Genomic DNA, 25063 nt, shown 5'->3' with positions numbered 1-25063 from the left:
AGCACATCCAGGCGCGTTCGGACAGCGTATCCGCGCACATTTCGCATCCTTGGCAAGAGTCGGCGCCGGCGACGCAAGAGTACGCAGAGGACCGCGTTCTGGCGGCATTTTTAAGCAGTACAGTGCAGGATTCAGCGTCTGCAGCATCTTCTCGACAGAATGCTACGGCGCTTGACGGCAGTCCCACTTTCCCTTGAGACATCTGCTCGGGAAGCAGCGTGCAGTTACTACCGGCCCGAGCATCGGTGGTTCAGTGGTAGAATGCTCGCCTGCCACGCGGGCGGCCCGGGTTCGATTCCCGGCCGATGCATCATTTTGCTTTTCCCACGATAATGCTGCCGTGTGGCTTGCGCGCTTGAGATGCACGATCCACATGAATGTATAGCAGGATTCCCTTGAGAAGAACCGAGAACGCAGCACTCGCGGGTCCCCACTAGGACGCTCGCATGGTGTTCTACAGACTAGCGTCGGCCTGGCCTCGCAAGTTGCTGTGTCCAGGTGCCTCCGAGGCACTGAACGTTAACGACAAGGAGTGCTGCCTATCGTTTGCAAATCTGCAGCAACACCGCAATCAACTGGGCTGGCAATGCACGTGTAGCAACAGAACACGTTATCCAGGAAGTACAGTGTCTTTACGTCTAACATTGGGTGTGGTACTTACCCAGTTTCCAGGACAAGCGCTTCACCTGTGCCTCGGTAGCGCAGTAGGCAGCGCGTAAGTCTCATAATCTTAAGGTCGTGAGTTCGATCCTCACCCGGGGCATTTAATTTTCTGTGACTGATGGTGATGCTGTTGCTAGGGCACCAACTTATTTCTTGTTTTTTATCCACAACGTTTTCAACGCTTCAGCGGGAAAATGTTTACTCCCTGTTATTGCTACTTACAGCTTCCCTTTTCCTCTTCTCCTAGCACAGCATGAAGCCAAAAACATTGCTCTGAGACGTTTGAGGTGCGCGCCTTGCCAGTCAGTATGCGCAAAGACGCTCGCAAAGAGAGAAGGGCGCCGACGCGGGACACGACACGAAATGCTACAAGCGACCGTCCGATCCGCCGCAGGAACGCCCGCATCCGGTGTGGTCTAGTGGCTAGGATACCTGGCTTTCACCCAGGAGGCCCGGGTTCGATTCCCGGTACCGGAACGGAACTTTTTCCACACGAATCGTGACAAGTTTGAGCTGTCCGAGCTGCCGTTTCCCGTCCTGCTCGCAATATATCTACTGTTTCGTGACCGTCAGCAGAGTATAGACGAGGGAAGCAGACATCCGACGACCATAGAAATGGTGTACGGCTTCATGCCATACGTTTGCAGCGTAGGGCTGAGCGAGCGCAACTGTCGAGGCCCGTTAGCTCAGTTGGTTAGAGCGTCGTGCTAATAACGCGAAGGTCGTGGGTTCGATCCCCCCACGGGCCACAACGCTTTTACTACCACGAAAAGGCAGCGCCGATTTCAGCTGGCGAGTGTGATGACCAAAACATCATCACCCTGCGTGGAAGTTGACAGAGGATCCGAACCCGACTTGTCGGGAAGCGCTACAGCATTCACTCGGCAATGGCCATAATATGTTGAATACACTGGTTCTCAACCGATAAAGAGAAGATGAAAGGAAATGTCCGATTGCCGATGCGTAACAACTTTGGCCCTTGTCGGTACTTGGGCGGGAGAGCGCATGGGGACACAGGGTACTGTTGGCAGTTTTACTTCCTATTTTTCTTTCTCCTTTGTTTTCGGAGCTACAGCCCGGTTCGGTCAGGGAGACGCCACCGTGAAATGAACGGGCGTGCTGTGTGTACATCGCCCCGCCTCTCCTTACCTCTCTCAGTCGTTTCTCGTGCTTGTCGTTTTGATATAGGCCGATTGGAGAGCGTCAGCTCTCGCGTCAGCTGAGCAAAGTCGAGACAAGTCGAGACAGTCGAGACACACTATAGGCTGGTCTGCAGCGAGTAAGAGGGGGAAAAAACATTAAGTTAAGGGCGCGTGGCGAAAGTACTCATACGTGACATTAAAAAGCCTGTTGCGGTGGCCGGGAATCGAACCCGGACCAACTGCTTGGAAGGCAACTATGCTGACCATTACACCACCACCGCACAAGCGAGCGCCCCGACGCCGCGCTGTGTCGGCTTCCCGCCTGTCGGCAGCGGCCGAAGGTGATCGTACCTGGCAGGCGCATTTCGAGGTAGGCTAGGGGAGCACATCCAGGCGCGTTCGGACAGCGTATCCGCGCACATTTCGCATCCTTGGCAAGAGTCGGCGCCGGCGACGCAAGAGTACGCAGAGGACCGCGTTCTGGCGGCATTTTTAAGCAGTACAGTGCAGGATTCAGCGTCTGCAGCATCTTCTCGACAGAATGCTACGGCGCTTGACGGCAGTCCCACTTTCCCTTGAGACATCTGCTCGGGAAGCAGCGTGCAGTTACTACCGGCCCGAGCATCGGTGGTTCAGTGGTAGAATGCTCGCCTGCCACGCGGGCGGCCCGGGTTCGATTCCCGGCCGATGCATCATTTTGCTTTTCCCACGATAATGCTGCCGTGTGGCTTGCGCGCTTGAGATGCACGATCCACATGAATGTATAGCAGGATTCCCTTGAGAAGAACCGAGAACGCAGCACTCGCGGGTCCCCACTAGGACGCTCGCATGGTGTTCTACAGACTAGCGTCGGCCTGGCCTCGCAAGTTGCTGTGTCCAGGTGCCTCCGAGGCACTGAACGTTAACGACAAGGAGTGCTGCCTATCGTTTGCAAATCTGCAGCAACACCGCAATCAACTGGGCTGGCAATGCACGTGTAGCAACAGAACACGTTATCCAGGAAGTACAGTGTCTTTACGTCTAACATTGGGTGTGGTACTTACCCAGTTTCCAGGACAAGCGCTTCACCTGTGCCTCGGTAGCGCAGTAGGCAGCGCGTAAGTCTCATAATCTTAAGGTCGTGAGTTCGATCCTCACCCGGGGCATTTAATTTTCTGTGACTGATGGTGATGCTGTTGCTAGGGCACCAACTTATTTCTTGTTTTTTATCCACAACGTTTTCAACGCTTCAGCGGGAAAATGTTTACTCCCTGTTATTGCTACTTACAGCTTCCCTTTTCCTCTTCTCCTAGCACAGCATGAAGCCAAAAACATTGCTCTGAGACGTTTGAGGTGCGCGCCTTGCCAGTCAGTATGCGCAAAGACGCTCGCAAAGAGAGAAGGGCGCCGACGCGGGACACGACACGAAATGCTACAAGCGACCGTCCGATCCGCCGCAGGAACGCCCACATCCGGTGTGGTCTAGTGGCTAGGATACCTGGCTTTCACCCAGGAGGCCCGGGTTCGATTCCCGGTACCGGAACGGAACTTTTTCCACACGAATCGTGACAAGTTTGAGCTGTCCGAGCTGCCGTTTCCCGTCCTGCTCGCAATATATCTACTGTTTCGTGACCGTCAGCAGAGTATAGACGAGGGAAGCAGACATCCGACGACCATAGAAATGGTGTACGGCTTCATGCCATACGTTTGCAGCGTAGGGCTGAGCGAGCGCAACTGTCGAGGCCCGTTAGCTCAGTTGGTTAGAGCGTCGTGCTAATAACGCGAAGGTCGTGGGTTCGATCCCCCCACGGGCCACAACGCTTTTACTACCACGAAAAGGCAGCGCCGATTTCAGCTGGCGAGTGTGATGACCAAAAGATCATCACCCTGCGTGGAAGTTGACAGAGGATCCGAACCCGACTTGTCGGGAAGCGCTACAGCATTCACTCGGCAATGGCCATAATATGTTGAATACACTGGTTCTCAACCGATAAAGAGAAGATGAAAGGAAATGTCCGATTGCCGATGCGTAACAACTTTGGCCCTTGTCGGTACTTGGGCGGGAGAGCGCATGGGGACACAGGGTACTGTTGGCAGTTTTACTTCCTATTTTTCTTTCTCCTTTGTTTTCGGAGCTACAGCCCGATTCGGTCAGGGAGACGCCACCGTGAAATGAACGGGCGTGCTGTGTGTACATCGCCTCGCCTCCCCTTACCTCTCTCAGTCGTTTCTCGTGCTTGTCGTTTTGATATAGGCCGATTGGAGAGCGTCAGCTCTCGCGTCAGCTGAGCAAAGTCGAGACAAGTCGAGACAGTCGAGACACACTATAGGCTGGTCTGCAGCGAGTAAGAGGGGGAAAAAACATTAAGTTAAGGGCGCGTGGCGAAAGTACTCATACGTGACATTAAAAAGCCTGTTGCGGTGGCCGGGAATCGAACCCGGACCAACTGCTTGGAAGGCAACTATGCTGACCATTACACCACCACCGCACAAGCGAGCGCCCCGACGCCGCGCTGTGTCGGCTTCCCGCCTGTCGGCAGCGGCCGAAGGTGATCGTACCTGGCAGGCGCATTTCGAGGTAGGCTAGGGGAGCACATCCAGGCGCGTTCGGACAGCGTATCCGCGCACATTTCGCATCCTTGGCAAGAGTCGGCGCCGGCGACGCAAGAGTACGCAGAGGACCGCGTTCTGGCGGCATTTTTAAGCAGTACAGTGCAGGATTCAGCGTCTGCAGCATCTTCTCGACAGAATGCTACGGCGCTTGACGGCAGTCCCACTTTCCCTTGAGACATCTGCTCGGGAAGCAGCGTGCAGTTACTACCGGCCCGAGCATCGGTGGTTCAGTGGTAGAATGCTCGCCTGCCACGCGGGCGGCCCGGGTTCGATTCCCGGCCGATGCATCATTTTGCTTTTCCCACGATAATGCTGCCGTGTGGCTTGCGCGCTTGAGATGCACGATCCACATGAATGTATAGCAGGATTCCCTTGAGAAGAACCGAGAACGCAGCACTCGCGGGTCCCCACTAGGACGCTCGCATGGTGTTCTACAGACTAGCGTCGGCCTGGCCTCGCAAGTTGCTGTGTCCAGGTGCCTCCGAGGCACTGAACGTTAACGACAAGGAGTGCTGCCTATCGTTTGCAAATCTGCAGCAACACCGCAATCAACTGGGCTGGCAATGCACGTGTAGCAACAGAACACGTTATCCAGGAAGTACAGTGTCTTTACGTCTAACATTGGGTGTGGTACTTACCCAGTTTCCAGGACAAGCGCTTCACCTGTGCCTCGGTAGCGCAGTAGGCAGCGCGTAAGTCTCATAATCTTAAGGTCGTGAGTTCGATCCTCACCCGGGGCATTTAATTTTCTGTGACTGATGGTGATGCTGTTGCTAGGGCACCAACTTATTTCTTGTTTTTTATCCACAACGTTTTCAACGCTTCAGCGGGAAAATGTTTACTCCCTGTTATTGCTACTTACAGCTTCCCTTTTCCTCTTCTCCTAGCACAGCATGAAGCCAAAAACATTGCTCTGAGACGTTTGAGGTGCGCGCCTTGCCAGTCAGTATGCGCAAAGACGCTCGCAAAGAGAGAAGGGCGCCGACGCGGGACACGACACGAAATGCTACAAGCGACCGTCCGATCCGCCGCAGGAACGCCCGCATCCGGTGTGGTCTAGTGGCTAGGATACCTGGCTTTCACCCAGGAGGCCCGGGTTCGATTCCCGGTACCGGAACGGAACTTTTTCCACACGAATCGTGACAAGTTTGAGCTGTCCGAGCTGCCGTTTCCCGTCCTGCTCGCAATATATCTACTGTTTCGTGACCGTCAGCAGAGTATAGACGAGGGAAGCAGACATCCGACGACCATAGAAATGGTGTACGGCTTCATGCCATACGTTTGCAGCGTAGGGCTGAGCGAGCGCAACTGTCGAGGCCCGTTAGCTCAGTTGGTTAGAGCGTCGTGCTAATAACGCGAAGGTCGTGGGTTCGATCCCCCCACGGGCCACAACGCTTTTACTACCACGAAAAGGCAGCGCCGATTTCAGCTGGCGAGTGTGATGACCAAAAGATCATCACCCTGCGTGGAAGTTGACAGAGGATCCGAACCCGACTTGTCGGGAAGCGCTACAGCATTCACTCGGCAATGGCCATAATATGTTGAATACACTGGTTCTCAACCGATAAAGAGAAGATGAAAGGAAATGTCCGATTGCCGATGCGTAACAACTTTGGCCCTTGTCGGTACTTGGGCGGGAGAGCGCATGGGGACACAGGGTACTGTTGGCAGTTTTACTTCCTATTTTTCTTTCTCCTTTGTTTTCGGAGCTACAGCCCGATTCGGTCAGGGAGACGCCACCGTGAAATGAACGGGCGTGCTGTGTGTACATCGCCTCGCCTCTCCTTACCTCTCTCAGTCGTTTCTCGTGCTTGTCGTTTTGATATAGGCCGATTGGAGAGCGTCAGCTCTCGCGTCAGCTGAGCAAAGTCGAGACAAGTCGAGACAGTCGAGACACACTATAGGCTGGTCTGCAGCGAGTAAGAGGGGGAAAAAACATTAAGTTAAGGGCGCGTGGCGAAAGTACTCATACGTGACATTAAAAAGCCTGTTGCGGTGGCCGGGAATCGAACCCGGACCAACTGCTTGGAAGGCAACTATGCTGACCATTACACCACCACCGCACAAGCGAGCGCCCCGACGCCGCGCTGTGTCGGCTTCCCGCCTGTCGGCAGCGGCCGAAGGTGATCGTACCTGGCAGGCGCATTTCGAGGTAGGCTAGGGGAGCACATCCAGGCGCGTTCGGACAGCGTATCCGCGCACATTTCGCATCCTTGGCAAGAGTCGGCGCCGGCGACGCAAGAGTACGCAGAGGACCGCGTTCTGGCGGCATTTTTAAGCAGTACAGTGCAGGATTCAGCGTCTGCAGCATCTTCTCGACAGAATGCTACGGCGCTTGACGGCAGTCCCACTTTCCCTTGAGACATCTGCTCGGGAAGCAGCGTGCAGTTACTACCGGCCCGAGCATCGGTGGTTCAGTGGTAGAATGCTCGCCTGCCACGCGGGCGGCCCGGGTTCGATTCCCGGCCGATGCATCATTTTGCTTTTCCCACGATAATGCTGCCGTGTGGCTTGCGCGCTTGAGATGCACGATCCACATGAATGTATAGCAGGATTCCCTTGAGAAGAACCGAGAACGCAGCACTCGCGGGTCCCCACTAGGACGCTCGCATGGTGTTCTACAGACTAGCGTCGGCCTGGCCTCGCAAGTTGCTGTGTCCAGGTGCCTCCGAGGCACTGAACGTTAACGACAAGGAGTGCTGCCTATCGTTTGCAAATCTGCAGCAACACCGCAATCAACTGGGCTGGCAATGCACGTGTAGCAACAGAACACGTTATCCAGGAAGTACAGTGTCTTTACGTCTAACATTGGGTGTGGTACTTACCCAGTTTCCAGGACAAGCGCTTCACCTGTGCCTCGGTAGCGCAGTAGGCAGCGCGTAAGTCTCATAATCTTAAGGTCGTGAGTTCGATCCTCACCCGGGGCATTTAATTTTCTGTGACTGATGGTGATGCTGTTGCTAGGGCACCAACTTATTTCTTGTTTTTTATCCACAACGTTTTCAACGCTTCAGCGGGAAAATGTTTACTCCCTGTTATTGCTACTTACAGCTTCCCTTTTCCTCTTCTCCTAGCACAGCATGAAGCCAAAAACATTGCTCTGAGACGTTTGAGGTGCGCGCCTTGCCAGTCAGTATGCGCAAAGACGCTCGCAAAGAGAGAAGGGCGCCGACGCGGGACACGACACGAAATGCTACAAGCGACCGTCCGATCCGCCGCAGGAACGCCCACATCCGGTGTGGTCTAGTGGCTAGGATACCTGGCTTTCACCCAGGAGGCCCGGGTTCGATTCCCGGTACCGGAACGGAACTTTTTCCACACGAATCGTGACAAGTTTGAGCTGTCCGAGCTGCCGTTTCCCGTCCTGCTCGCAATATATCTACTGTTTCGTGACCGTCAGCAGAGTATAGACGAGGGAAGCAGACATCCGACGACCATAGAAATGGTGTACGGCTTCATGCCATACGTTTGCAGCGTAGGGCTGAGCGAGCGCAACTGTCGAGGCCCGTTAGCTCAGTTGGTTAGAGCGTCGTGCTAATAACGCGAAGGTCGTGGGTTCGATCCCCCCACGGGCCACAACGCTTTTACTACCACGAAAAGGCAGCGCCGATTTCAGCTGGCGAGTGTGATGACCAAAAGATCATCACCCTGCGTGGAAGTTGACAGAGGATCCGAACCCGACTTGTCGGGAAGCGCTACAGCATTCACTCGGCAATGGCCATAATATGTTGAATACACTGGTTCTCAACCGATAAAGAGAAGATGAAAGGAAATGTCCGATTGCCGATGCGTAACAACTTTGGCCCTTGTCGGTACTTGGGCGGGAGAGCGCATGGGGACACAGGGTACTGTTGGCAGTTTTACTTCCTATTTTTCTTTCTCCTTTGTTTTCGGAGCTACAGCCCGATTCGGTCAGGGAGACGCCACCGTGAAATGAACGGGCGTGCTGTGTGTACATCGCCTCGCCTCTCCTTACCTCTCTCAGTCGTTTCTCGTGCTTGTCGTTTTGATATAGGCCGATTGGAGAGCGTCAGCTCTCGCGTCAGCTGAGCAAAGTCGAGACAAGTCGAGACAGTCGAGACACACTATAGGCTGGTCTGCAGCGAGTAAGAGGGGGAAAAAACATTAAGTTAAGGGCGCGTGGCGAAAGTACTCATACGTGACATTAAAAAGCCTGTTGCGGTGGCCGGGAATCGAACCCGGACCAACTGCTTGGAAGGCAACTATGCTGACCATTACACCACCACCGCACAAGCGAGCGCCCCGACGCCGCGCTGTGTCGGCTTCCCGCCTGTCGGCAGCGGCCGAAGGTGATCGTACCTGGCAGGCGCATTTCGAGGTAGGCTAGGGGAGCACATCCAGGCGCGTTCGGACAGCGTATCCGCGCACATTTCGCATCCTTGGCAAGAGTCGGCGCCGGCGACGCAAGAGTACGCAGAGGACCGCGTTCTGGCGGCATTTTTAAGCAGTACAGTGCAGGATTCAGCGTCTGCAGCATCTTCTCGACAGAATGCTACGGCGCTTGACGGCAGTCCCACTTTCCCTTGAGACATCTGCTCGGGAAGCAGCGTGCAGTTACTACCGGCCCGAGCATCGGTGGTTCAGTGGTAGAATGCTCGCCTGCCACGCGGGCGGCCCGGGTTCGATTCCCGGCCGATGCATCATTTTGCTTTTCCCACGATAATGCTGCCGTGTGGCTTGCGCGCTTGAGATGCACGATCCACATGAATGTATAGCAGGATTCCCTTGAGAAGAACCGAGAACGCAGCACTCGCGGGTCCCCACTAGGACGCTCGCATGGTGTTCTACAGACTAGCGTCGGCCTGGCCTCGCAAGTTGCTGTGTCCAGGTGCCTCCGAGGCACTGAACGTTAACGACAAGGAGTGCTGCCTATCGTTTGCAAATCTGCAGCAACACCGCAATCAACTGGGCTGGCAATGCACGTGTAGCAACAGAACACGTTATCCAGGAAGTACAGTGTCTTTACGTCTAACATTGGGTGTGGTACTTACCCAGTTTCCAGGACAAGCGCTTCACCTGTGCCTCGGTAGCGCAGTAGGCAGCGCGTAAGTCTCATAATCTTAAGGTCGTGAGTTCGATCCTCACCCGGGGCATTTAATTTTCTGTGACTGATGGTGATGCTGTTGCTAGGGCACCAACTTATTTCTTGTTTTTTATCCACAACGTTTTCAACGCTTCAGCGGGAAAATGTTTACTCCCTGTTATTGCTACTTACAGCTTCCCTTTTCCTCTTCTCCTAGCACAGCATGAAGCCAAAAACATTGCTCTGAGACGTTTGAGGTGCGCGCCTTGCCAGTCAGTATGCGCAAAGACGCTCGCAAAGAGAGAAGGGCGCCGACGCGGGACACGACACGAAATGCTACAAGCGACCGTCCGATCCGCCGCAGGAACGCCCGCATCCGGTGTGGTCTAGTGGCTAGGATACCTGGCTTTCACCCAGGAGGCCCGGGTTCGATTCCCGGTACCGGAACGGAACTTTTTCCACACGAATCGTGACAAGTTTGAGCTGTCCGAGCTGCCGTTTCCCGTCCTGCTCGCAATATATCTACTGTTTCGTGACCGTCAGCAGAGTATAGACGAGGGAAGCAGACATCCGACGACCATAGAAATGGTGTACGGCTTCATGCCATACGTTTGCAGCGTAGGGCTGAGCGAGCGCAACTGTCGAGGCCCGTTAGCTCAGTTGGTTAGAGCGTCGTGCTAATAACGCGAAGGTCGTGGGTTCGATCCCCCCACGGGCCACAACGCTTTTACTACCACGAAAAGGCAGCGCCGATTTCAGCTGGCGAGTGTGATGACCAAAACATCATCACCCTGCGTGGAAGTTGACAGAGGATCCGAACCCGACTTGTCGGGAAGCGCTACAGCATTCACTCGGCAATGGCCATAATATGTTGAATACACTGGTTCTCAACCGATAAAGAGAAGATGAAAGGAAATGTCCGATTGCCGATGCGTAACAACTTTGGCCCTTGTCGGTACTTGGGCGGGAGAGCGCATGGGGACACAGGGTACTGTTGGCAGTTTTACTTCCTATTTTTCTTTCTCCTTTGTTTTCGGAGCTACAGCCCGGTTCGGTCAGGGAGACGCCACCGTGAAATGAACGGGCGTGCTGTGTGTACATCGCCCCGCCTCTCCTTACCTCTCTCAGTCGTTTCTCGTGCTTGTCGTTTTGATATAGGCCGATTGGAGAGCGTCAGCTCTCGCGTCAGCTGAGCAAAGTCGAGACAAGTCGAGACAGTCGAGACACACTATAGGCTGGTCTGCAGCGAGTAAGAGGGGGAAAAAACATTAAGTTAAGGGCGCGTGGCGAAAGTACTCATACGTGACATTAAAAAGCCTGTTGCGGTGGCCGGGAATCGAACCCGGACCAACTGCTTGGAAGGCAACTATGCTGACCATTACACCACCACCGCACAAGCGAGCGCCCCGACGCCGCGCTGTGTCGGCTTCCCGCCTGTCGGCAGCGGCCGAAGGTGATCGTACCTGGCAGGCGCATTTCGAGGTAGGCTAGGGGAGCACATCCAGGCGCGTTCGGACAGCGTATCCGCGCACATTTCGCATCCTTGGCAAGAGTCGGCGCCGGCGACGCAAGAGTACGCAGAGGACCGCGTTCTGGCGGCATTTTTAAGCAGTACAGTGCAGGATTCAGCGTCTGCAGCATCTTCTCGACAGAATGCTACGGCGCTTGACGGCAGTCCCACTTTCCCTTGAGACATCTGCTCGGGAAGCAGCGTGCAGTTACTACCGGCCCGAGCATCGGTGGTTCAGTGGTAGAATGCTCGCCTGCCACGCGGGCGGCCCGGGTTCGATTCCCGGCCGATGCATCATTTTGCTTTTCCCACGATAATGCTGCCGTGTGGCTTGCGCGCTTGAGATGCACGATCCACATGAATGTATAGCAGGATTCCCTTGAGAAGAACCGAGAACGCAGCACTCGCGGGTCCCCACTAGGACGCTCGCATGGTGTTCTACAGACTAGCGTCGGCCTGGCCTCGCAAGTTGCTGTGTCCAGGTGCCTCCGAGGCACTGAACGTTAACGACAAGGAGTGCTGCCTATCGTTTGCAAATCTGCAGCAACACCGCAATCAACTGGGCTGGCAATGCACGTGTAGCAACAGAACACGTTATCCAGGAAGTACAGTGTCTTTACGTCTAACATTGGGTGTGGTACTTACCCAGTTTCCAGGACAAGCGCTTCACCTGTGCCTCGGTAGCGCAGTAGGCAGCGCGTAAGTCTCATAATCTTAAGGTCGTGAGTTCGATCCTCACCCGGGGCATTTAATTTTCTGTGACTGATGGTGATGCTGTTGCTAGGGCACCAACTTATTTCTTGTTTTTTATCCACAACGTTTTCAACGCTTCAGCGGGAAAATGTTTACTCCCTGTTATTGCTACTTACAGCTTCCCTTTTCCTCTTCTCCTAGCACAGCATGAAGCCAAAAACATTGCTCTGAGACGTTTGAGGTGCGCGCCTTGCCAGTCAGTATGCGCAAAGACGCTCGCAAAGAGAGAAGGGCGCCGACGCGGGACACGACACGAAATGCTACAAGCGACCGTCCGATCCGCCGCAGGAACGCCCACATCCGGTGTGGTCTAGTGGCTAGGATACCTGGCTTTCACCCAGGAGGCCCGGGTTCGATTCCCGGTACCGGAACGGAACTTTTTCCACACGAATCGTGACAAGTTTGAGCTGTCCGAGCTGCCGTTTCCCGTCCTGCTCGCAATATATCTACTGTTTCGTGACCGTCAGCAGAGTATAGACGAGGGAAGCAGACATCCGACGACCATAGAAATGGTGTACGGCTTCATGCCATACGTTTGCAGCGTAGGGCTGAGCGAGCGCAACTGTCGAGGCCCGTTAGCTCAGTTGGTTAGAGCGTCGTGCTAATAACGCGAAGGTCGTGGGTTCGATCCCCCCACGGGCCACAACGCTTTTACTACCACGAAAAGGCAGCGCCGATTTCAGCTGGCGAGTGTGATGACCAAAAGATCATCACCCTGCGTGGAAGTTGACAGAGGATCCGAACCCGACTTGTCGGGAAGCGCTACAGCATTCACTCGGCAATGGCCATAATATGTTGAATACACTGGTTCTCAACCGATAAAGAGAAGATGAAAGGAAATGTCCGATTGCCGATGCGTAACAACTTTGGCCCTTGTCGGTACTTGGGCGGGAGAGCGCATGGGGACACAGGGTACTGTTGGCAGTTTTACTTCCTATTTTTCTTTCTCCTTTGTTTTCGGAGCTACAGCCCGATTCGGTCAGGGAGACGCCACCGTGAAATGAACGGGCGTGCTGTGTGTACATCGCCTCGCCTCCCCTTACCTCTCTCAGTCGTTTCTCGTGCTTGTCGTTTTGATATAGGCCGATTGGAGAGCGTCAGCTCTCGCGTCAGCTGAGCAAAGTCGAGACAAGTCGAGACAGTCGAGACACACTATAGGCTGGTCTGCAGCGAGTAAGAGGGGGAAAAAACATTAAGTTAAGGGCGCGTGGCGAAAGTACTCATACGTGACATTAAAAAGCCTGTTGCGGTGGCCGGGAATCGAACCCGGACCAACTGCTTGGAAGGCAACTATGCTGACCATTACACCACCACCGCACAAGCGAGCGCCCCGACGCCGCGCTGTGTCGGCTTCCCGCCTGTCGGCAGCGGCCGAAGGTGATCGTACCTGGCAGGCGCATTTCGAGGTAGGCTAGGGGAGCACATCCAGGCGCGTTCGGACAGCGTATCCGCGCACATTTCGCATCCTTGGCAAGAGTCGGCGCCGGCGACGCAAGAGTACGCAGAGGACCGCGTTCTGGCGGCATTTTTAAGCAGTACAGTGCAGGATTCAGCGTCTGCAGCATCTTCTCGACAGAATGCTACGGCGCTTGACGGCAGTCCCACTTTCCCTTGAGACATCTGCTCGGGAAGCAGCGTGCAGTTACTACCGGCCCGAGCATCGGTGGTTCAGTGGTAGAATGCTCGCCTGCCACGCGGGCGGCCCGGGTTCGATTCCCGGCCGATGCATCATTTTGCTTTTCCCACGATAATGCTGCCGTGTGGCTTGCGCGCTTGAGATGCACGATCCACATGAATGTATAGCAGGATTCCCTTGAGAAGAACCGAGAACGCAGCACTCGCGGGTCCCCACTAGGACGCTCGCATGGTGTTCTACAGACTAGCGTCGGCCTGGCCTCGCAAGTTGCTGTGTCCAGGTGCCTCCGAGGCACTGAACGTTAACGACAAGGAGTGCTGCCTATCGTTTGCAAATCTGCAGCAACACCGCAATCAACTGGGCTGGCAATGCACGTGTAGCAACAGAACACGTTATCCAGGAAGTACAGTGTCTTTACGTCTAACATTGGGTGTGGTACTTACCCAGTTTCCAGGACAAGCGCTTCACCTGTGCCTCGGTAGCGCAGTAGGCAGCGCGTAAGTCTCATAATCTTAAGGTCGTGAGTTCGATCCTCACCCGGGGCATTTAATTTTCTGTGACTGATGGTGATGCTGTTGCTAGGGCACCAACTTATTTCTTGTTTTTTATCCACAACGTTTTCAACGCTTCAGCGGGAAAATGTTTACTCCCTGTTATTGCTACTTACAGCTTCCCTTTTCCTCTTCTCCTAGCACAGCATGAAGCCAAAAACATTGCTCTGAGACGTTTGAGGTGCGCGCCTTGCCAGTCAGTATGCGCAAAGACGCTCGCAAAGAGAGAAGGGCGCCGACGCGGGACACGACACGAAATGCTACAAGCGACCGTCCGATCCGCCGCAGGAACGCCCGCATCCGGTGTGGTCTAGTGGCTAGGATACCTGGCTTTCACCCAGGAGGCCCGGGTTCGATTCCCGGTACCGGAACGGAACTTTTTCCACACGAATCGTGACAAGTTTGAGCTGTCCGAGCTGCCGTTTCCCGTCCTGCTCGCAATATATCTACTGTTTCGTGACCGTCAGCAGAGTATAGACGAGGGAAGCAGACATCCGACGACCATAGAAATGGTGTACGGCTTCATGCCATACGTTTGCAGCGTAGGGCTGAGCGAGCGCAACTGTCGAGGCCCGTTAGCTCAGTTGGTTAGAGCGTCGTGCTAATAACGCGAAGGTCGTGGGTTCGATCCCCCCACGGGCCACAACGCTTTTACTACCACGAAAAGGCAGCGCCGATTTCAGCTGGCGAGTGTGATGACCAAAAGATCATCACCCTGCGTGGAAGTTGACAGAGGATCCGAACCCGACTTGTCGGGAAGCGCTACAGCATTCACTCGGCAATGGCCATAATATGTTGAATACACTGGTTCTCAACCGATAAAGAGAAGATGAAAGGAAATGTCCGATTGCCGATGCGTAACAACTTTGGCCCTTGTCGGTACTTGGGCGGGAGAGCGCATGGGGACACAGGGTACTGTTGGCAGTTTTACTTCCTATTTTTCTTTCTCCTTTGTTTTCGGAGCTACAGCCCGATTCGGTCAGGGAGACGCCACCGTGAAATGAACGGGCGTGCTGTGTGTACATCGCCTCGCCTCTCCTTACCTCTCTCAGTCGTTTCTCGTGCTTGTCGTTTTGATATAGGCCGATTGGAGAGCGTCAGCTCTCGCGTCAGCTGAGCAAAGTCGAGACAAGTCGAGACAGTCGAGACACACTATAGGCTGGTCTGCAGCGAGTAAGAGGGGGAAAAAACATTAAGTTAAGGGCGCGTGGCGAAAGTACTCATACGTGACATTAAAAAGCCTGTTGCGGTGGCCGGGAATCGAACCCGGACCAACTGCTTGGAAGGCAACTATGCTGACCATTACACCACCACCGCACAAGCGAGCGCCCCGACGCCGCGCTGTGTCGGCTTCCCGCCTGTCGGCAGCGGCCGAAGGTGATCGTACCTGGCAGGCGCATTTCGAGGTAGGCTAGGGGAGCACATCCAGGCGCGTTCGGACAGCGTATCCGCGCACATTTCGCATCCTTGGCAAGAGTCGGCGCCGGCGACGCAAGAGTACGCAGAGGACCGCGTTCTGGCGGCATTTTTAAGCAGTACAGTGCAGGATTCAGCGTCTGCAGCATCTTCTCGACAGAATGCTACGGCGCTTGACGGCAGTCCCACTTTCCCTTGAGACATCTGCTCGGGAAGCAGCGTGCAGTTACTACCGGCCCGAGCATCGGTGGTTCAGTGGTAGAATGCTCGCCTGCCACGCGGGCGGCCCGGGTTCGATTCCCGGCCGATGCATCATTTTGCTTTTCCCACGATAATGCTGCCGTGTGGCTTGCGCGCTTGAGATGCACGATCCACATGAATGTATAGCAGGATTCCCTTGAGAAGAACCGAGAACGCAGCACTCGCGGGTCCCCACTAGGACGCTCGCATGGTGTTCTACAGACTAGCGTCGGCCTGGCCTCGCAAGTTGCTGTGTCCAGGTGCCTCCGAGGCACTGAACGTTAACGACAAGGAGTGCTGCCTATCGTTTGCAAATCTGCAGCAACACCGCAATCAACTGGGCTGGCAATGCACGTGTAGCAACAGAACACGTTATCCAGGAAGTACAGTGTCTTTACGTCTAACATTGGGTGTGGTACTTACCCAGTTTCCAGGACAAGCGCTTCACCTGTGCCTCGGTAGCGCAGTAGGCAGCGCGTAAGTCTCATAATCTTAAGGTCGTGAGTTCGATCCTCACCCGGGGCATTTAATTTTCTGTGACTGATGGTGATGCTGTTGCTAGGGCACCAACTTATTTCTTGTTTTTTATCCACAACGTTTTCAACGCTTCAGCGGGAAAATGTTTACTCCCTGTTATTGCTACTTACAGCTTCCCTTTTCCTCTTCTCCTAGCACAGCATGAAGCCAAAAACATTGCTCTGAGACGTTTGAGGTGCGCGCCTTGCCAGTCAGTATGCGCAAAGACGCTCGCAAAGAGAGAAGGGCGCCGACGCGGGACACGACACGAAATGCTACAAGCGACCGTCCGATCCGCCGCAGGAACGCCCACATCCGGTGTGGTCTAGTGGCTAGGATACCTGGCTTTCACCCAGGAGGCCCGGGTTCGATTCCCGGTACCGGAACGGAACTTTTTCCACACGAATCGTGACAAGTTTGAGCTGTCCGAGCTGCCGTTTCCCGTCCTGCTCGCAATATATCTACTGTTTCGTGACCGTCAGCAGAGTATAGACGAGGGAAGCAGACATCCGACGACCATAGAAATGGTGTACGGCTTCATGCCATACGTTTGCAGCGTAGGGCTGAGCGAGCGCAACTGTCGAGGCCCGTTAGCTCAGTTGGTTAGAGCGTCGTGCTAATAACGCGAAGGTCGTGGGTTCGATCCCCCCACGGGCCACAACGCTTTTACTACCACGAAAAGGCAGCGCCGATTTCAGCTGGCGAGTGTGATGACCAAAAGATCATCACCCTGCGTGGAAGTTGACAGAGGATCCGAACCCGACTTGTCGGGAAGCGCTACAGCATTCACTCGGCAATGGCCATAATATGTTGAATACACTGGTTCTCAACCGATAAAGAGAAGATGAAAGGAAATGTCCGATTGCCGATGCGTAACAACTTTGGCCCTTGTCGGTACTTGGGCGGGAGAGCGCATGGGGACACAGGGTACTGTTGGCAGTTTTACTTCCTATTTTTCTTTCTCCTTTGTTTTCGGAGCTACAGCCCGATTCGGTCAGGGAGACGCCACCGTGAAATGAACGGGCGTGCTGTGTGTACATCGCCTCGCCTCTCCTTACCTCTCTCAGTCGTTTCTCGTGCTTGTCGTTTTGATATAGGCCGATTGGAGAGCGTCAGCTCTCGCGTCAGCTGAGCAAAGTCGAGACAAGTCGAGACAGTCGAGACACACTATAGGCTGGTCTGCAGCGAGTAAGAGGGGGAAAAAACATTAAGTTAAGGGCGCGTGGCGAAAGTACTCATACGTGACATTAAAAAGCCTGTTGCGGTGGCCGGGAATCGAACCCGGACCAACTGCTTGGAAGGCAACTATGCTGACCATTACACCACCACCGCACAAGCGAGCGCCCCGACGCCGCGCTGTGTCGGCTTCCCGCCTGTCGGCAGCGGCCGAAGGTGATCGTACCTGGCAGGCGCATTTCGAGGTAGGCTAGGGGAGCACATCCAGGCGCGTTCGGACAGCGTATCCGCGCACATTTCGCATCCTTGGCAAGAGTCGGCGCCGGCGACGCAAGAGTACGCAGAGGACCGCGTTCTGGCGGCATTTTTAAGCAGTACAGTGCAGGATTCAGCGTCTGCAGCATCTTCTCGACAGAATGCTACGGCGCTTGACGGCAGTCCCACTTTCCCTTGAGACATCTGCTCGGGAAGCAGCGTGCAGTTACTACCGGCCCGAGCATCGGTGGTTCAGTGGTAGAATGCTCGCCTGCCACGCGGGCGGCCCGGGTTCGATTCCCGGCCGATGCATCATTTTGCTTTTCCCACGATAATGCTGCCGTGTGGCTTGCGCGCTTGAGATGCACGATCCACATGAATGTATAGCAGGATTCCCTTGAGAAGAACCGAGAACGCAGCACTCGCGGGTCCCCACTAGGACGCTCGCATGGTGTTCTACAGACTAGCGTCGGCCTGGCCTCGCAAGTTGCTGTGTCCAGGTGCCTCCGAGGCACTGAACGTTAACGACAAGGAGTGCTGCCTATCGTTTGCAAATCTGCAGCAACACCGCAATCAACTGGGCTGGCAATGCACGTGTAGCAACAGAACACGTTATCCAGGAAGTACAGTGTCTTTACGTCTAACATTGGGTGTGGTACTTACCCAGTTTCCAGGACAAGCGCTTCACCTGTGCCTCGGTAGCGCAGTAGGCAGCGCGTAAGTCTCATAATCTTAAGGTCGTGAGTTCGATCCTCACCCGGGGCATTTAATTTTCTGTGACTGATGGTGATGCTGTTGCTAGGGCACCAACTTATTTCTTGTTTTTTATCCACAACGTTTTCAACGCTTCAGCGGGAAAATGTTTACTCCCTGTTATTGCTACTTACAGCTTCCCTTTTCCTCTTCTCCTAGCACAGCATGAAGCCAAAAACATTGCTCTGAGACGTTTGAGGTGCGCGCCTTGCCAGTCAGTATGCGCAAAGACGCTCGCAAAGAGAGAAGGGCGCCGACGCGGGACACGACACGAAATGCTACAAGCGACCGTCCGATCCGCCGCAGGAACGCCCGCATCCGGTGTGGTCTAGTGGCTAGGATACCTGGCTTTCACCCAGGAGGCCCGGGTTCGATTCCCGGTACCGGAACGGAACTTTTTCCACACGAATCGTGACAAGTTTGAGCTGTCCGAGCTGCCGTTTCCCGTCCTGCTCGCAATATATCTACTGTTTCGTGACCGTCAGCAGAGTATAGACGAGGGAAGCAGACATCCGACGACCATAGAAATGGTGTACGGCTTCATGCCATACGTTTGCAGCGTAGGGCTGAGCGAGCGCAACTGTCGAGGCCCGTTAGCTCAGTTGGTTAGAGCGTCGTGCTAATAACGCGAAGGTCGTGGGTTCGATCCCCCCACGGGCCACAACGCTTTTACTACCACGAAAAGGCAGCGCCGATTTCAGCTGGCGAGTGTGATGACCAAAACATCATCACCCTGCGTGGAAGTTGACAGAGGATCCGAACCCGACTTGTCGGGAAGCGCTACAGCATTCACTCGGCAATGGCCATAATATGTTGAATACACTGGTTCTCAACCGATAAAGAGAAGATGAAAGGAAATGTCCGATTGCCGATGCGTAACAACTTTGGCCCTTGTCGGTACTTGGGCGGGAGAGCGCATGGGGACACAGGGTACTGTTGGCAGTTTTACTTCCTATTTTTCTTTCTCCTTTGTTTTCGGAGCTACAGCCCGATTCGGTCAGGGAGACGCCACCGTGAAATGAACGGGCGTGCTGTGTGTACATCGCCTCGCCTCTCCTTACCTCTCTCAGTCGTTTCTCGTGCTTGTCGTTTTGATATAGGCCGATTGGAGAGCGTCAGCTCTCGCGTCAGCTGAGCAAAGTCGAGACAAGTCGAGACAGTCGAGACACACTATAGGCTGGTCTGCAGCGAGTAAGAGGGGGAAAAAACATTAAGTTAAGGGCGCGTGGCGAAAGTACTCATACGTGACATTAAAAAGCCTGTTGCGGTGGCCGGGAATCGAACCCGGACCAACTGCTTGGAAGGCAACTATGCTGACCATTACACCACCACCGCACAAGCGAGCGCCCCGACGCCGCGCTGTGTCGGCTTCCCGCCTGTCGGCAGCGGCCGAAGGTGATCGTACCTGGCAGGCGCATTTCGAGGTAGGCTAGGGGAGCACATCCAGGCGCGTTCGGACAGCGTATCCGCGCACATTTCGCATCCTTGGCAAGAGTCGGCGCCGGCGACGCAAGAGTACGCAGAGGACCGCGTTCTGGCGGCATTTTTAAGCAGTACAGTGCAGGATTCAGCGTCTGCAGCATCTTCTCGACAGAATGCTACGGCGCTTGACGGCAGTCCCACTTTCCCTTGAGACATCTGCTCGGGAAGCAGCGTGCAGTTACTACCGGCCCGAGCATCGGTGGTTCAGTGGTAGAATGCTCGCCTGCCACGCGGGCGGCCCGGGTTCGATTCCCGGCCGATGCATCATTTTGCTTTTCCCACGATAATGCTGCCGTGTGGCTTGCGCGCTTGAGATGCACGATCCACATGAATGTATAGCAGGATTCCCTTGAGAAGAACCGAGAACGCAGCACTCGCGGGTCCCCACTAGGACGCTCGCATGGTGTTCTACAGACTAGCGTCGGCCTGGCCTCGCAAGTTGCTGTGTCCAGGTGCCTCCGAGGCACTGAACGTTAACGACAAGGAGTGCTGCCTATCGTTTGCAAATCTGCAGCAACACCGCAATCAACTGGGCTGGCAATGCACGTGTAGCAACAGAACACGTTATCCAGGAAGTACAGTGTCTTTACGTCTAACATTGGGTGTGGTACTTACCCAGTTTCCAGGACAAGCGCTTCACCTGTGCCTCGGTAGCGCAGTAGGCAGCGCGTAAGTCTCATAATCTTAAGGTCGTGAGTTCGATCCTCACCCGGGGCATTTAATTTTCTGTGACTGATGGTGATGCTGTTGCTAGGGCACCAACTTATTTCTTGTTTTTTATCCACAACGTTTTCAACGCTTCAGCGGGAAAATGTTTACTCCCTGTTATTGCTACTTACAGCTTCCCTTTTCCTCTTCTCCTAGCACAGCATGAAGCCAAAAACATTGCTCTGAGACGTTTGAGGTGCGCGCCTTGCCAGTCAGTATGCGCAAAGACGCTCGCAAAGAGAGAAGGGCGCCGACGCGGGACACGACACGAAATGCTACAAGCGACCGTCCGATCCGCCGCAGGAACGCCCACATCCGGTGTGGTCTAGTGGCTAGGATACCTGGCTTTCACCCAGGAGGCCCGGGTTCGATTCCCGGTACCGGAACGGAACTTTTTCCACACGAATCGTGACAAGTTTGAGCTGTCCGAGCTGCCGTTTCCCGTCCTGCTCGCAATATATCTACTGTTTCGTGACCGTCAGCAGAGTATAGACGAGGGAAGCAGACATCCGACGACCATAGAAATGGTGTACGGCTTCATGCCATACGTTTGCAGCGTAGGGCTGAGCGAGCGCAACTGTCGAGGCCCGTTAGCTCAGTTGGTTAGAGCGTCGTGCTAATAACGCGAAGGTCGTGGGTTCGATCCCCCCACGGGCCACAACGCTTTTACTACCACGAAAAGGCAGCGCCGATTTCAGCTGGCGAGTGTGATGACCAAAACATCATCACCCTGCGTGGAAGTTGACAGAGGATCCGAACCCGACTTGTCGGGAAGCGCTACAGCATTCACTCGGCAATGGCCATAATATGTTGAATACACTGGTTCTCAACCGATAAAGAGAAGATGAAAGGAAATGTCCGATTGCCGATGCGTAACAACTTTGGCCCTTGTCGGTACTTGGGCGGGAGAGCGCATGGGGACACAGGGTACTGTTGGCAGTTTTACTTCCTATTTTTCTTTCTCCTTTGTTTTCGGAGCTACAGCCCGATTCGGTCAGGGAGACGCCACCGTGAAATGAACGGGCGTGCTGTGTGTACATCGCCTCGCCTCTCCTTACCTCTCTCAGTCGTTTCTCGTGCTTGTCGTTTTGATATAGGCCGATTGGAGAGCGTCAGCTCTCGCGTCAGCTGAGCAAAGTCGAGACAAGTCGAGACAGTCGAGACACACTATAGGCTGGTCTGCAGCGAGTAAGAGGGGGAAAAAACATTAAGTTAAGGGCGCGTGGCGAAAGTACTCGTACGTGACATTAAAAAGCCTGTTGCGGTGGCCGGGAATCGAACCCGGACCAACTGCTTGGAAGGCAACTATGCTGACCATTACACCACCACCGCACAAGCGAGCGCCCCGACGCCGCGCTGTGTCGGCTTCCCGCCTGTCGGCAGCGGCCGAAGGTGATCGTACCTGGCAGGCGCATTTCGAGGTAGGCTAGGGGAGCACATCCAGGCGCGTTCGGACAGCGTATCCGCGCACATTTCGCATCCTTGGCAAGAGTCGGCGCCGGCGACGCAAGAGTACGCAGAGGACCGCGTTCTGGCGGCATTTTTAAGCAGTACAGTGCAGGATTCAGCGTCTGCAGCATCTTCTCGACAGAATGCTACGGCGCTTGACGGCAGTCCCACTTTCCCTTGAGACATCTGCTCGGGAAGCAGCGTGCAGTTACTACCGGCCCGAGCATCGGTGGTTCAGTGCTAGAATGCTCGCCTGCCACGCGGGCGGCCCGGGTTCGATTCCCGGCCGATGCATCATTTTGCTTTTCCCACGATAATGCTGCCGTGTGGCTTGCGCGCTTGAGATGCACGATCCACATGAATGTATAGCAGGATTCCCTTGAGAAGAACCGAGAACGCAGCACTCGCGGGTCCCCACTAGGACGCTCGCATGGTGTTCTACAGACTAGCGTCGGCCTGGCCTCGCAAGTTGCTGTGTCCAGGTGCCTCCGAGGCACTGAACGTTAACGACAAGGAGTGCTGCCTATCGTTTGCAAATCTGCAGCAACACCGCAATCAACTGGGCTGGCAATGCACGTGTAGCAACAGAACACGTTATCCAGGAAGTACAGTGTCTTTACGTCTAACATTGGGTGTGGTACTTACCCAGTTTCCAGGACAAGCGCTTCACCTGTGCCTCGGTAGCGCAGTAGGCAGCGCGTAAGTCTCATAATCTTAAGGTCGTGAGTTCGATCCTCACCCGGGGCATTTAATTTTCTGTGACCGATGGTGATGCTGTTGCTAGGGCACCAACTTATTTCTTGTTTTTTATCCACAACGTTTTCAACGCTTCAGCGGGAAAATGTTTACTCCCTGTTATTGCTACTTACAGCTTCCCTTTTCCTCTTCTCCTAGCACAGCATGAAGCCAAAAACATTGCTCTGAGACGTTTGAGGTGCGCGCCTTGCCAGTCAGTATGCGCAAAGACGCTCGCAAAGAGAGAAGGGCGCCGACGCGGGACACGACACGAAATGCTACAAGCGACCGTCCGATCCGCCGCAGGAACGCCCACATCCGGTGTGGTCTAGTGGCTAGGATACCTGGCTTTCACCCAGGAGGCCCGGGTTCGATTCCCGGTACCGGAACGGAACTTTTTCCACACGAATCGTGACAAGTTTGAGCTGTCCGAGCTGCCGTTTCCCGTCCTGCTCGCAATATATCTACTGTTTCGTGACCGTCAGCAGAGTATAGACGAGGGAAGCAGACATCCGACGACCATAGAAATGGTGTACGGCTTCATGCCATACGTTTGCAGCGTAGGGCTGAGCGAGCGCAACTGTCGAGGCCCGTTAGCTCAGTTGGTTAGAGCGTCGTGCTAATAACGCGAAGGTCGTGGGTTCGATCCCCCCACGGGCCACAACGCTTTTACTACCACGAAAAGGCAGCGCCGATTTCAGCTGGCGAGTGTGATGACCAAAAGATCATCACCCTGCGTGGAAGTTGACAGAGGATCCGAACCCGACTTGTCGGGAAGCGCTACAGCATTCACTCGGCAATGGCCATAATATGTTGAATACACTGGTTCTCAACCGATAAAGAGAAGATGAAAGGAAATGTCCGATTGCCGATGCGTAACAACTTTGGCCCTTGTCGGTACTTGGGCGGGAGAGCGCATGGGGACACAGGGTACTGTTGGCAGTTTTACTTCCTATTTTTCTTTCTCCTTTGTTTTCGGAGCTACAGCCCGATTCGGTCAGGGAGACGCCACCGTGAAATGAACGGGCGTGCTGTGTGTACATCGCCTCGCCTCTCCTTACCTCTCTCAGTCGTTTCTCGTGCTTGTCGTTTTGATATAGGCCGATTGGAGAGCGTCAGCTCTCGCGTCAGCTGAGCAAAGTCGAGACAAGTCGAGACAGTCGAGACACACTATAGGCTGGTCTGCAGCGAGTAAGAGGGGGAAAAAACATTAAGTTAAGGGCGCGTGGCGAAAGTACTCATACGTGACATTAAAAAGCCTGTTGCGGTGGCCGGGAATCGAACCCGGACCAACTGCTTGGAAGGCAACTATGCTGACCATTACACCACCACCGCACAAGCGAGCGCCCCGACGCCGCGCTGTGTCGGCTTCCCGCCTGTCGGCAGCGGCCGAAGGTGATCGTACCTGGCAGGCGCATTTCGAGGTAGGCTAGGGGAGCACATCCAGGCGCGTTCGGACAGCGTATCCGCGCACATTTCGCATCCTTGGCAAGAGTCGGCGCCGGCGACGCAAGAGTACGCAGAGGACCGCGTTCTGGCGGCATTTTTAAGCAGTACAGTGCAGGATTCAGCGTCTGCAGCATCTTCTCGACAGAATGCTACGGCGCTTGACGGCAGTCCCACTTTCCCTTGAGACATCTGCTCGGGAAGCAGCGTGCAGTTACTACCGGCCCGAGCATCGGTGGTTCAGTGGTAGAATGCTCGCCTGCCACGCGGGCGGCCCGGGTTCGATTCCCGGCCGATGCATCATTTTGCTTTTCCCACGATAATGCTGCCGTGTGGCTTGCGCGCTTGAGATGCACGATCCACATGAATGTATAGCAGGATTCCCTTGAGAAGAACCGAGAACGCAGCACTCGCGGGTCCCCACTAGGACGCTCGCATGGTGTTCTACAGACTAGCGTCGGCCTGGCCTCGCAAGTTGCTGTGTCCAGGTGCCTCCGAGGCACTGAACGTTAACGACAAGGAGTGCTGCCTATCGTTTGCAAATCTGCAGCAACACCGCAATCAACTGGGCTGGCAATGCACGTGTAGCAACAGAACACGTTATCCAGGAAGTACAGTGTCTTTACGTCTAACATTGGGTGTGGTACTTACCCAGTTTCCAGGACAAGCGCTTCACCTGTGCCTCGGTAGCGCAGTAGGCAGCGCGTAAGTCTCATAATCTTAAGGTCGTGAGTTCGATCCTCACCCGGGGCATTTAATTTTCTGTGACTGATGGTGATGCTGTTGCTAGGGCACCAACTTATTTCTTGTTTTTTATCCACAACGTTTTCAACGCTTCAGCGGGAAAATGTTTACTCCCTGTTATTGCTACTTACAGCTTCCCTTTTCCTCTTCTCCTAGCACAGCATGAAGCCAAAAACATTGCTCTGAGACGTTTGAGGTGCGCGCCTTGCCAGTCAGTATGCGCAAAGACGCTCGCAAAGAGAGAAGGGCGCC

General features: G+C 54.7%; 57 non-coding genes across 57 annotated transcripts; 46 read left to right on the top strand and 11 right to left on the bottom strand.

The window, feature by feature from the left end:
* Positions 1 to 239: 239 nt before the first annotated feature.
* Positions 240 to 310, top strand: Trnag-gcc (transfer RNA glycine (anticodon GCC)). Its single transcript has one exon. It is a non-coding gene; the product is annotated as a tRNA-Gly (tRNA).
* A 380-nt stretch (positions 311 to 690) lies between these two features.
* Positions 691 to 763, top strand: Trnam-cau (transfer RNA methionine (anticodon CAU)). The gene has a single exon. It is a non-coding gene; the product is annotated as a tRNA-Met (tRNA).
* Positions 764 to 1068: 305 nt separating this feature from the next.
* Trnae-uuc (transfer RNA glutamic acid (anticodon UUC)) lies at positions 1069 to 1140 on the top strand. The gene has a single exon. It is a non-coding gene; the product is annotated as a tRNA-Glu (tRNA).
* Positions 1141 to 1338: 198 nt separating this feature from the next.
* Positions 1339 to 1412, top strand: Trnai-aau (transfer RNA isoleucine (anticodon AAU)). The gene has a single exon. It is a non-coding gene; the product is annotated as a tRNA-Ile (tRNA).
* Positions 1413 to 2014: 602 nt separating this feature from the next.
* Positions 2015 to 2086, bottom strand: Trnag-ucc (transfer RNA glycine (anticodon UCC)). Its single transcript has one exon. It is a non-coding gene; the product is annotated as a tRNA-Gly (tRNA).
* A 340-nt stretch (positions 2087 to 2426) lies between these two features.
* Trnag-gcc (transfer RNA glycine (anticodon GCC)) lies at positions 2427 to 2497 on the top strand. Its single transcript has one exon. It is a non-coding gene; the product is annotated as a tRNA-Gly (tRNA).
* Positions 2498 to 2877: 380 nt separating this feature from the next.
* On the top strand, positions 2878 to 2950 carry Trnam-cau (transfer RNA methionine (anticodon CAU)). The gene has a single exon. It is a non-coding gene; the product is annotated as a tRNA-Met (tRNA).
* Positions 2951 to 3255: 305 nt separating this feature from the next.
* Trnae-uuc (transfer RNA glutamic acid (anticodon UUC)) lies at positions 3256 to 3327 on the top strand. Its single transcript has one exon. It is a non-coding gene; the product is annotated as a tRNA-Glu (tRNA).
* Positions 3328 to 3525: 198 nt separating this feature from the next.
* Trnai-aau (transfer RNA isoleucine (anticodon AAU)) lies at positions 3526 to 3599 on the top strand. The gene has a single exon. It is a non-coding gene; the product is annotated as a tRNA-Ile (tRNA).
* Positions 3600 to 4201: 602 nt separating this feature from the next.
* Trnag-ucc (transfer RNA glycine (anticodon UCC)) lies at positions 4202 to 4273 on the bottom strand. Its single transcript has one exon. It is a non-coding gene; the product is annotated as a tRNA-Gly (tRNA).
* Positions 4274 to 4613: 340 nt separating this feature from the next.
* Trnag-gcc (transfer RNA glycine (anticodon GCC)) lies at positions 4614 to 4684 on the top strand. Its single transcript has one exon. It is a non-coding gene; the product is annotated as a tRNA-Gly (tRNA).
* A 380-nt stretch (positions 4685 to 5064) lies between these two features.
* On the top strand, positions 5065 to 5137 carry Trnam-cau (transfer RNA methionine (anticodon CAU)). The gene has a single exon. It is a non-coding gene; the product is annotated as a tRNA-Met (tRNA).
* A 305-nt stretch (positions 5138 to 5442) lies between these two features.
* On the top strand, positions 5443 to 5514 carry Trnae-uuc (transfer RNA glutamic acid (anticodon UUC)). The gene has a single exon. It is a non-coding gene; the product is annotated as a tRNA-Glu (tRNA).
* A 198-nt stretch (positions 5515 to 5712) lies between these two features.
* On the top strand, positions 5713 to 5786 carry Trnai-aau (transfer RNA isoleucine (anticodon AAU)). Its single transcript has one exon. It is a non-coding gene; the product is annotated as a tRNA-Ile (tRNA).
* Positions 5787 to 6388: 602 nt separating this feature from the next.
* Positions 6389 to 6460, bottom strand: Trnag-ucc (transfer RNA glycine (anticodon UCC)). Its single transcript has one exon. It is a non-coding gene; the product is annotated as a tRNA-Gly (tRNA).
* Positions 6461 to 6800: 340 nt separating this feature from the next.
* Positions 6801 to 6871, top strand: Trnag-gcc (transfer RNA glycine (anticodon GCC)). Its single transcript has one exon. It is a non-coding gene; the product is annotated as a tRNA-Gly (tRNA).
* Positions 6872 to 7251: 380 nt separating this feature from the next.
* Positions 7252 to 7324, top strand: Trnam-cau (transfer RNA methionine (anticodon CAU)). Its single transcript has one exon. It is a non-coding gene; the product is annotated as a tRNA-Met (tRNA).
* A 305-nt stretch (positions 7325 to 7629) lies between these two features.
* On the top strand, positions 7630 to 7701 carry Trnae-uuc (transfer RNA glutamic acid (anticodon UUC)). Its single transcript has one exon. It is a non-coding gene; the product is annotated as a tRNA-Glu (tRNA).
* A 198-nt stretch (positions 7702 to 7899) lies between these two features.
* On the top strand, positions 7900 to 7973 carry Trnai-aau (transfer RNA isoleucine (anticodon AAU)). The gene has a single exon. It is a non-coding gene; the product is annotated as a tRNA-Ile (tRNA).
* A 602-nt stretch (positions 7974 to 8575) lies between these two features.
* On the bottom strand, positions 8576 to 8647 carry Trnag-ucc (transfer RNA glycine (anticodon UCC)). The gene has a single exon. It is a non-coding gene; the product is annotated as a tRNA-Gly (tRNA).
* A 340-nt stretch (positions 8648 to 8987) lies between these two features.
* Trnag-gcc (transfer RNA glycine (anticodon GCC)) lies at positions 8988 to 9058 on the top strand. Its single transcript has one exon. It is a non-coding gene; the product is annotated as a tRNA-Gly (tRNA).
* A 380-nt stretch (positions 9059 to 9438) lies between these two features.
* On the top strand, positions 9439 to 9511 carry Trnam-cau (transfer RNA methionine (anticodon CAU)). Its single transcript has one exon. It is a non-coding gene; the product is annotated as a tRNA-Met (tRNA).
* A 305-nt stretch (positions 9512 to 9816) lies between these two features.
* Positions 9817 to 9888, top strand: Trnae-uuc (transfer RNA glutamic acid (anticodon UUC)). The gene has a single exon. It is a non-coding gene; the product is annotated as a tRNA-Glu (tRNA).
* A 198-nt stretch (positions 9889 to 10086) lies between these two features.
* On the top strand, positions 10087 to 10160 carry Trnai-aau (transfer RNA isoleucine (anticodon AAU)). Its single transcript has one exon. It is a non-coding gene; the product is annotated as a tRNA-Ile (tRNA).
* Positions 10161 to 10762: 602 nt separating this feature from the next.
* Trnag-ucc (transfer RNA glycine (anticodon UCC)) lies at positions 10763 to 10834 on the bottom strand. Its single transcript has one exon. It is a non-coding gene; the product is annotated as a tRNA-Gly (tRNA).
* A 340-nt stretch (positions 10835 to 11174) lies between these two features.
* On the top strand, positions 11175 to 11245 carry Trnag-gcc (transfer RNA glycine (anticodon GCC)). The gene has a single exon. It is a non-coding gene; the product is annotated as a tRNA-Gly (tRNA).
* Positions 11246 to 11625: 380 nt separating this feature from the next.
* Trnam-cau (transfer RNA methionine (anticodon CAU)) lies at positions 11626 to 11698 on the top strand. Its single transcript has one exon. It is a non-coding gene; the product is annotated as a tRNA-Met (tRNA).
* A 305-nt stretch (positions 11699 to 12003) lies between these two features.
* Trnae-uuc (transfer RNA glutamic acid (anticodon UUC)) lies at positions 12004 to 12075 on the top strand. Its single transcript has one exon. It is a non-coding gene; the product is annotated as a tRNA-Glu (tRNA).
* A 198-nt stretch (positions 12076 to 12273) lies between these two features.
* Positions 12274 to 12347, top strand: Trnai-aau (transfer RNA isoleucine (anticodon AAU)). The gene has a single exon. It is a non-coding gene; the product is annotated as a tRNA-Ile (tRNA).
* A 602-nt stretch (positions 12348 to 12949) lies between these two features.
* Positions 12950 to 13021, bottom strand: Trnag-ucc (transfer RNA glycine (anticodon UCC)). The gene has a single exon. It is a non-coding gene; the product is annotated as a tRNA-Gly (tRNA).
* A 340-nt stretch (positions 13022 to 13361) lies between these two features.
* Trnag-gcc (transfer RNA glycine (anticodon GCC)) lies at positions 13362 to 13432 on the top strand. Its single transcript has one exon. It is a non-coding gene; the product is annotated as a tRNA-Gly (tRNA).
* A 380-nt stretch (positions 13433 to 13812) lies between these two features.
* Positions 13813 to 13885, top strand: Trnam-cau (transfer RNA methionine (anticodon CAU)). The gene has a single exon. It is a non-coding gene; the product is annotated as a tRNA-Met (tRNA).
* A 305-nt stretch (positions 13886 to 14190) lies between these two features.
* Trnae-uuc (transfer RNA glutamic acid (anticodon UUC)) lies at positions 14191 to 14262 on the top strand. Its single transcript has one exon. It is a non-coding gene; the product is annotated as a tRNA-Glu (tRNA).
* Positions 14263 to 14460: 198 nt separating this feature from the next.
* Positions 14461 to 14534, top strand: Trnai-aau (transfer RNA isoleucine (anticodon AAU)). Its single transcript has one exon. It is a non-coding gene; the product is annotated as a tRNA-Ile (tRNA).
* A 602-nt stretch (positions 14535 to 15136) lies between these two features.
* On the bottom strand, positions 15137 to 15208 carry Trnag-ucc (transfer RNA glycine (anticodon UCC)). The gene has a single exon. It is a non-coding gene; the product is annotated as a tRNA-Gly (tRNA).
* Positions 15209 to 15548: 340 nt separating this feature from the next.
* Trnag-gcc (transfer RNA glycine (anticodon GCC)) lies at positions 15549 to 15619 on the top strand. Its single transcript has one exon. It is a non-coding gene; the product is annotated as a tRNA-Gly (tRNA).
* Positions 15620 to 15999: 380 nt separating this feature from the next.
* On the top strand, positions 16000 to 16072 carry Trnam-cau (transfer RNA methionine (anticodon CAU)). Its single transcript has one exon. It is a non-coding gene; the product is annotated as a tRNA-Met (tRNA).
* Positions 16073 to 16377: 305 nt separating this feature from the next.
* On the top strand, positions 16378 to 16449 carry Trnae-uuc (transfer RNA glutamic acid (anticodon UUC)). Its single transcript has one exon. It is a non-coding gene; the product is annotated as a tRNA-Glu (tRNA).
* Positions 16450 to 16647: 198 nt separating this feature from the next.
* Trnai-aau (transfer RNA isoleucine (anticodon AAU)) lies at positions 16648 to 16721 on the top strand. The gene has a single exon. It is a non-coding gene; the product is annotated as a tRNA-Ile (tRNA).
* Positions 16722 to 17323: 602 nt separating this feature from the next.
* Trnag-ucc (transfer RNA glycine (anticodon UCC)) lies at positions 17324 to 17395 on the bottom strand. The gene has a single exon. It is a non-coding gene; the product is annotated as a tRNA-Gly (tRNA).
* Positions 17396 to 17735: 340 nt separating this feature from the next.
* Trnag-gcc (transfer RNA glycine (anticodon GCC)) lies at positions 17736 to 17806 on the top strand. The gene has a single exon. It is a non-coding gene; the product is annotated as a tRNA-Gly (tRNA).
* Positions 17807 to 18186: 380 nt separating this feature from the next.
* Positions 18187 to 18259, top strand: Trnam-cau (transfer RNA methionine (anticodon CAU)). The gene has a single exon. It is a non-coding gene; the product is annotated as a tRNA-Met (tRNA).
* Positions 18260 to 18564: 305 nt separating this feature from the next.
* On the top strand, positions 18565 to 18636 carry Trnae-uuc (transfer RNA glutamic acid (anticodon UUC)). Its single transcript has one exon. It is a non-coding gene; the product is annotated as a tRNA-Glu (tRNA).
* A 198-nt stretch (positions 18637 to 18834) lies between these two features.
* Trnai-aau (transfer RNA isoleucine (anticodon AAU)) lies at positions 18835 to 18908 on the top strand. The gene has a single exon. It is a non-coding gene; the product is annotated as a tRNA-Ile (tRNA).
* Positions 18909 to 19510: 602 nt separating this feature from the next.
* Trnag-ucc (transfer RNA glycine (anticodon UCC)) lies at positions 19511 to 19582 on the bottom strand. The gene has a single exon. It is a non-coding gene; the product is annotated as a tRNA-Gly (tRNA).
* Positions 19583 to 19922: 340 nt separating this feature from the next.
* On the top strand, positions 19923 to 19993 carry Trnag-gcc (transfer RNA glycine (anticodon GCC)). The gene has a single exon. It is a non-coding gene; the product is annotated as a tRNA-Gly (tRNA).
* Positions 19994 to 20373: 380 nt separating this feature from the next.
* On the top strand, positions 20374 to 20446 carry Trnam-cau (transfer RNA methionine (anticodon CAU)). Its single transcript has one exon. It is a non-coding gene; the product is annotated as a tRNA-Met (tRNA).
* Positions 20447 to 20751: 305 nt separating this feature from the next.
* On the top strand, positions 20752 to 20823 carry Trnae-uuc (transfer RNA glutamic acid (anticodon UUC)). The gene has a single exon. It is a non-coding gene; the product is annotated as a tRNA-Glu (tRNA).
* A 198-nt stretch (positions 20824 to 21021) lies between these two features.
* On the top strand, positions 21022 to 21095 carry Trnai-aau (transfer RNA isoleucine (anticodon AAU)). The gene has a single exon. It is a non-coding gene; the product is annotated as a tRNA-Ile (tRNA).
* A 602-nt stretch (positions 21096 to 21697) lies between these two features.
* Positions 21698 to 21769, bottom strand: Trnag-ucc (transfer RNA glycine (anticodon UCC)). The gene has a single exon. It is a non-coding gene; the product is annotated as a tRNA-Gly (tRNA).
* Positions 21770 to 22109: 340 nt separating this feature from the next.
* Trnag-gcc (transfer RNA glycine (anticodon GCC)) lies at positions 22110 to 22180 on the top strand. The gene has a single exon. It is a non-coding gene; the product is annotated as a tRNA-Gly (tRNA).
* A 380-nt stretch (positions 22181 to 22560) lies between these two features.
* On the top strand, positions 22561 to 22633 carry Trnam-cau (transfer RNA methionine (anticodon CAU)). Its single transcript has one exon. It is a non-coding gene; the product is annotated as a tRNA-Met (tRNA).
* Positions 22634 to 22938: 305 nt separating this feature from the next.
* Trnae-uuc (transfer RNA glutamic acid (anticodon UUC)) lies at positions 22939 to 23010 on the top strand. Its single transcript has one exon. It is a non-coding gene; the product is annotated as a tRNA-Glu (tRNA).
* Positions 23011 to 23208: 198 nt separating this feature from the next.
* Trnai-aau (transfer RNA isoleucine (anticodon AAU)) lies at positions 23209 to 23282 on the top strand. Its single transcript has one exon. It is a non-coding gene; the product is annotated as a tRNA-Ile (tRNA).
* Positions 23283 to 23884: 602 nt separating this feature from the next.
* On the bottom strand, positions 23885 to 23956 carry Trnag-ucc (transfer RNA glycine (anticodon UCC)). The gene has a single exon. It is a non-coding gene; the product is annotated as a tRNA-Gly (tRNA).
* A 340-nt stretch (positions 23957 to 24296) lies between these two features.
* Positions 24297 to 24367, top strand: Trnag-gcc (transfer RNA glycine (anticodon GCC)). The gene has a single exon. It is a non-coding gene; the product is annotated as a tRNA-Gly (tRNA).
* A 380-nt stretch (positions 24368 to 24747) lies between these two features.
* On the top strand, positions 24748 to 24820 carry Trnam-cau (transfer RNA methionine (anticodon CAU)). The gene has a single exon. It is a non-coding gene; the product is annotated as a tRNA-Met (tRNA).
* The last annotated feature ends 243 nt before the right edge of the window (positions 24821 to 25063 follow it).

Source organism: Schistocerca nitens, chromosome 2 (genome assembly GCF_023898315.1).
Source record: "Schistocerca nitens isolate TAMUIC-IGC-003100 chromosome 2, iqSchNite1.1, whole genome shotgun sequence".
NCBI classification, from domain to species: domain Eukaryota; kingdom Metazoa; phylum Arthropoda; class Insecta; order Orthoptera; family Acrididae; genus Schistocerca; species Schistocerca nitens.
The sequence above is the reverse complement of the archived record's forward strand: the minus strand, read 5'-3'. Positions and strand labels throughout refer to the sequence as shown.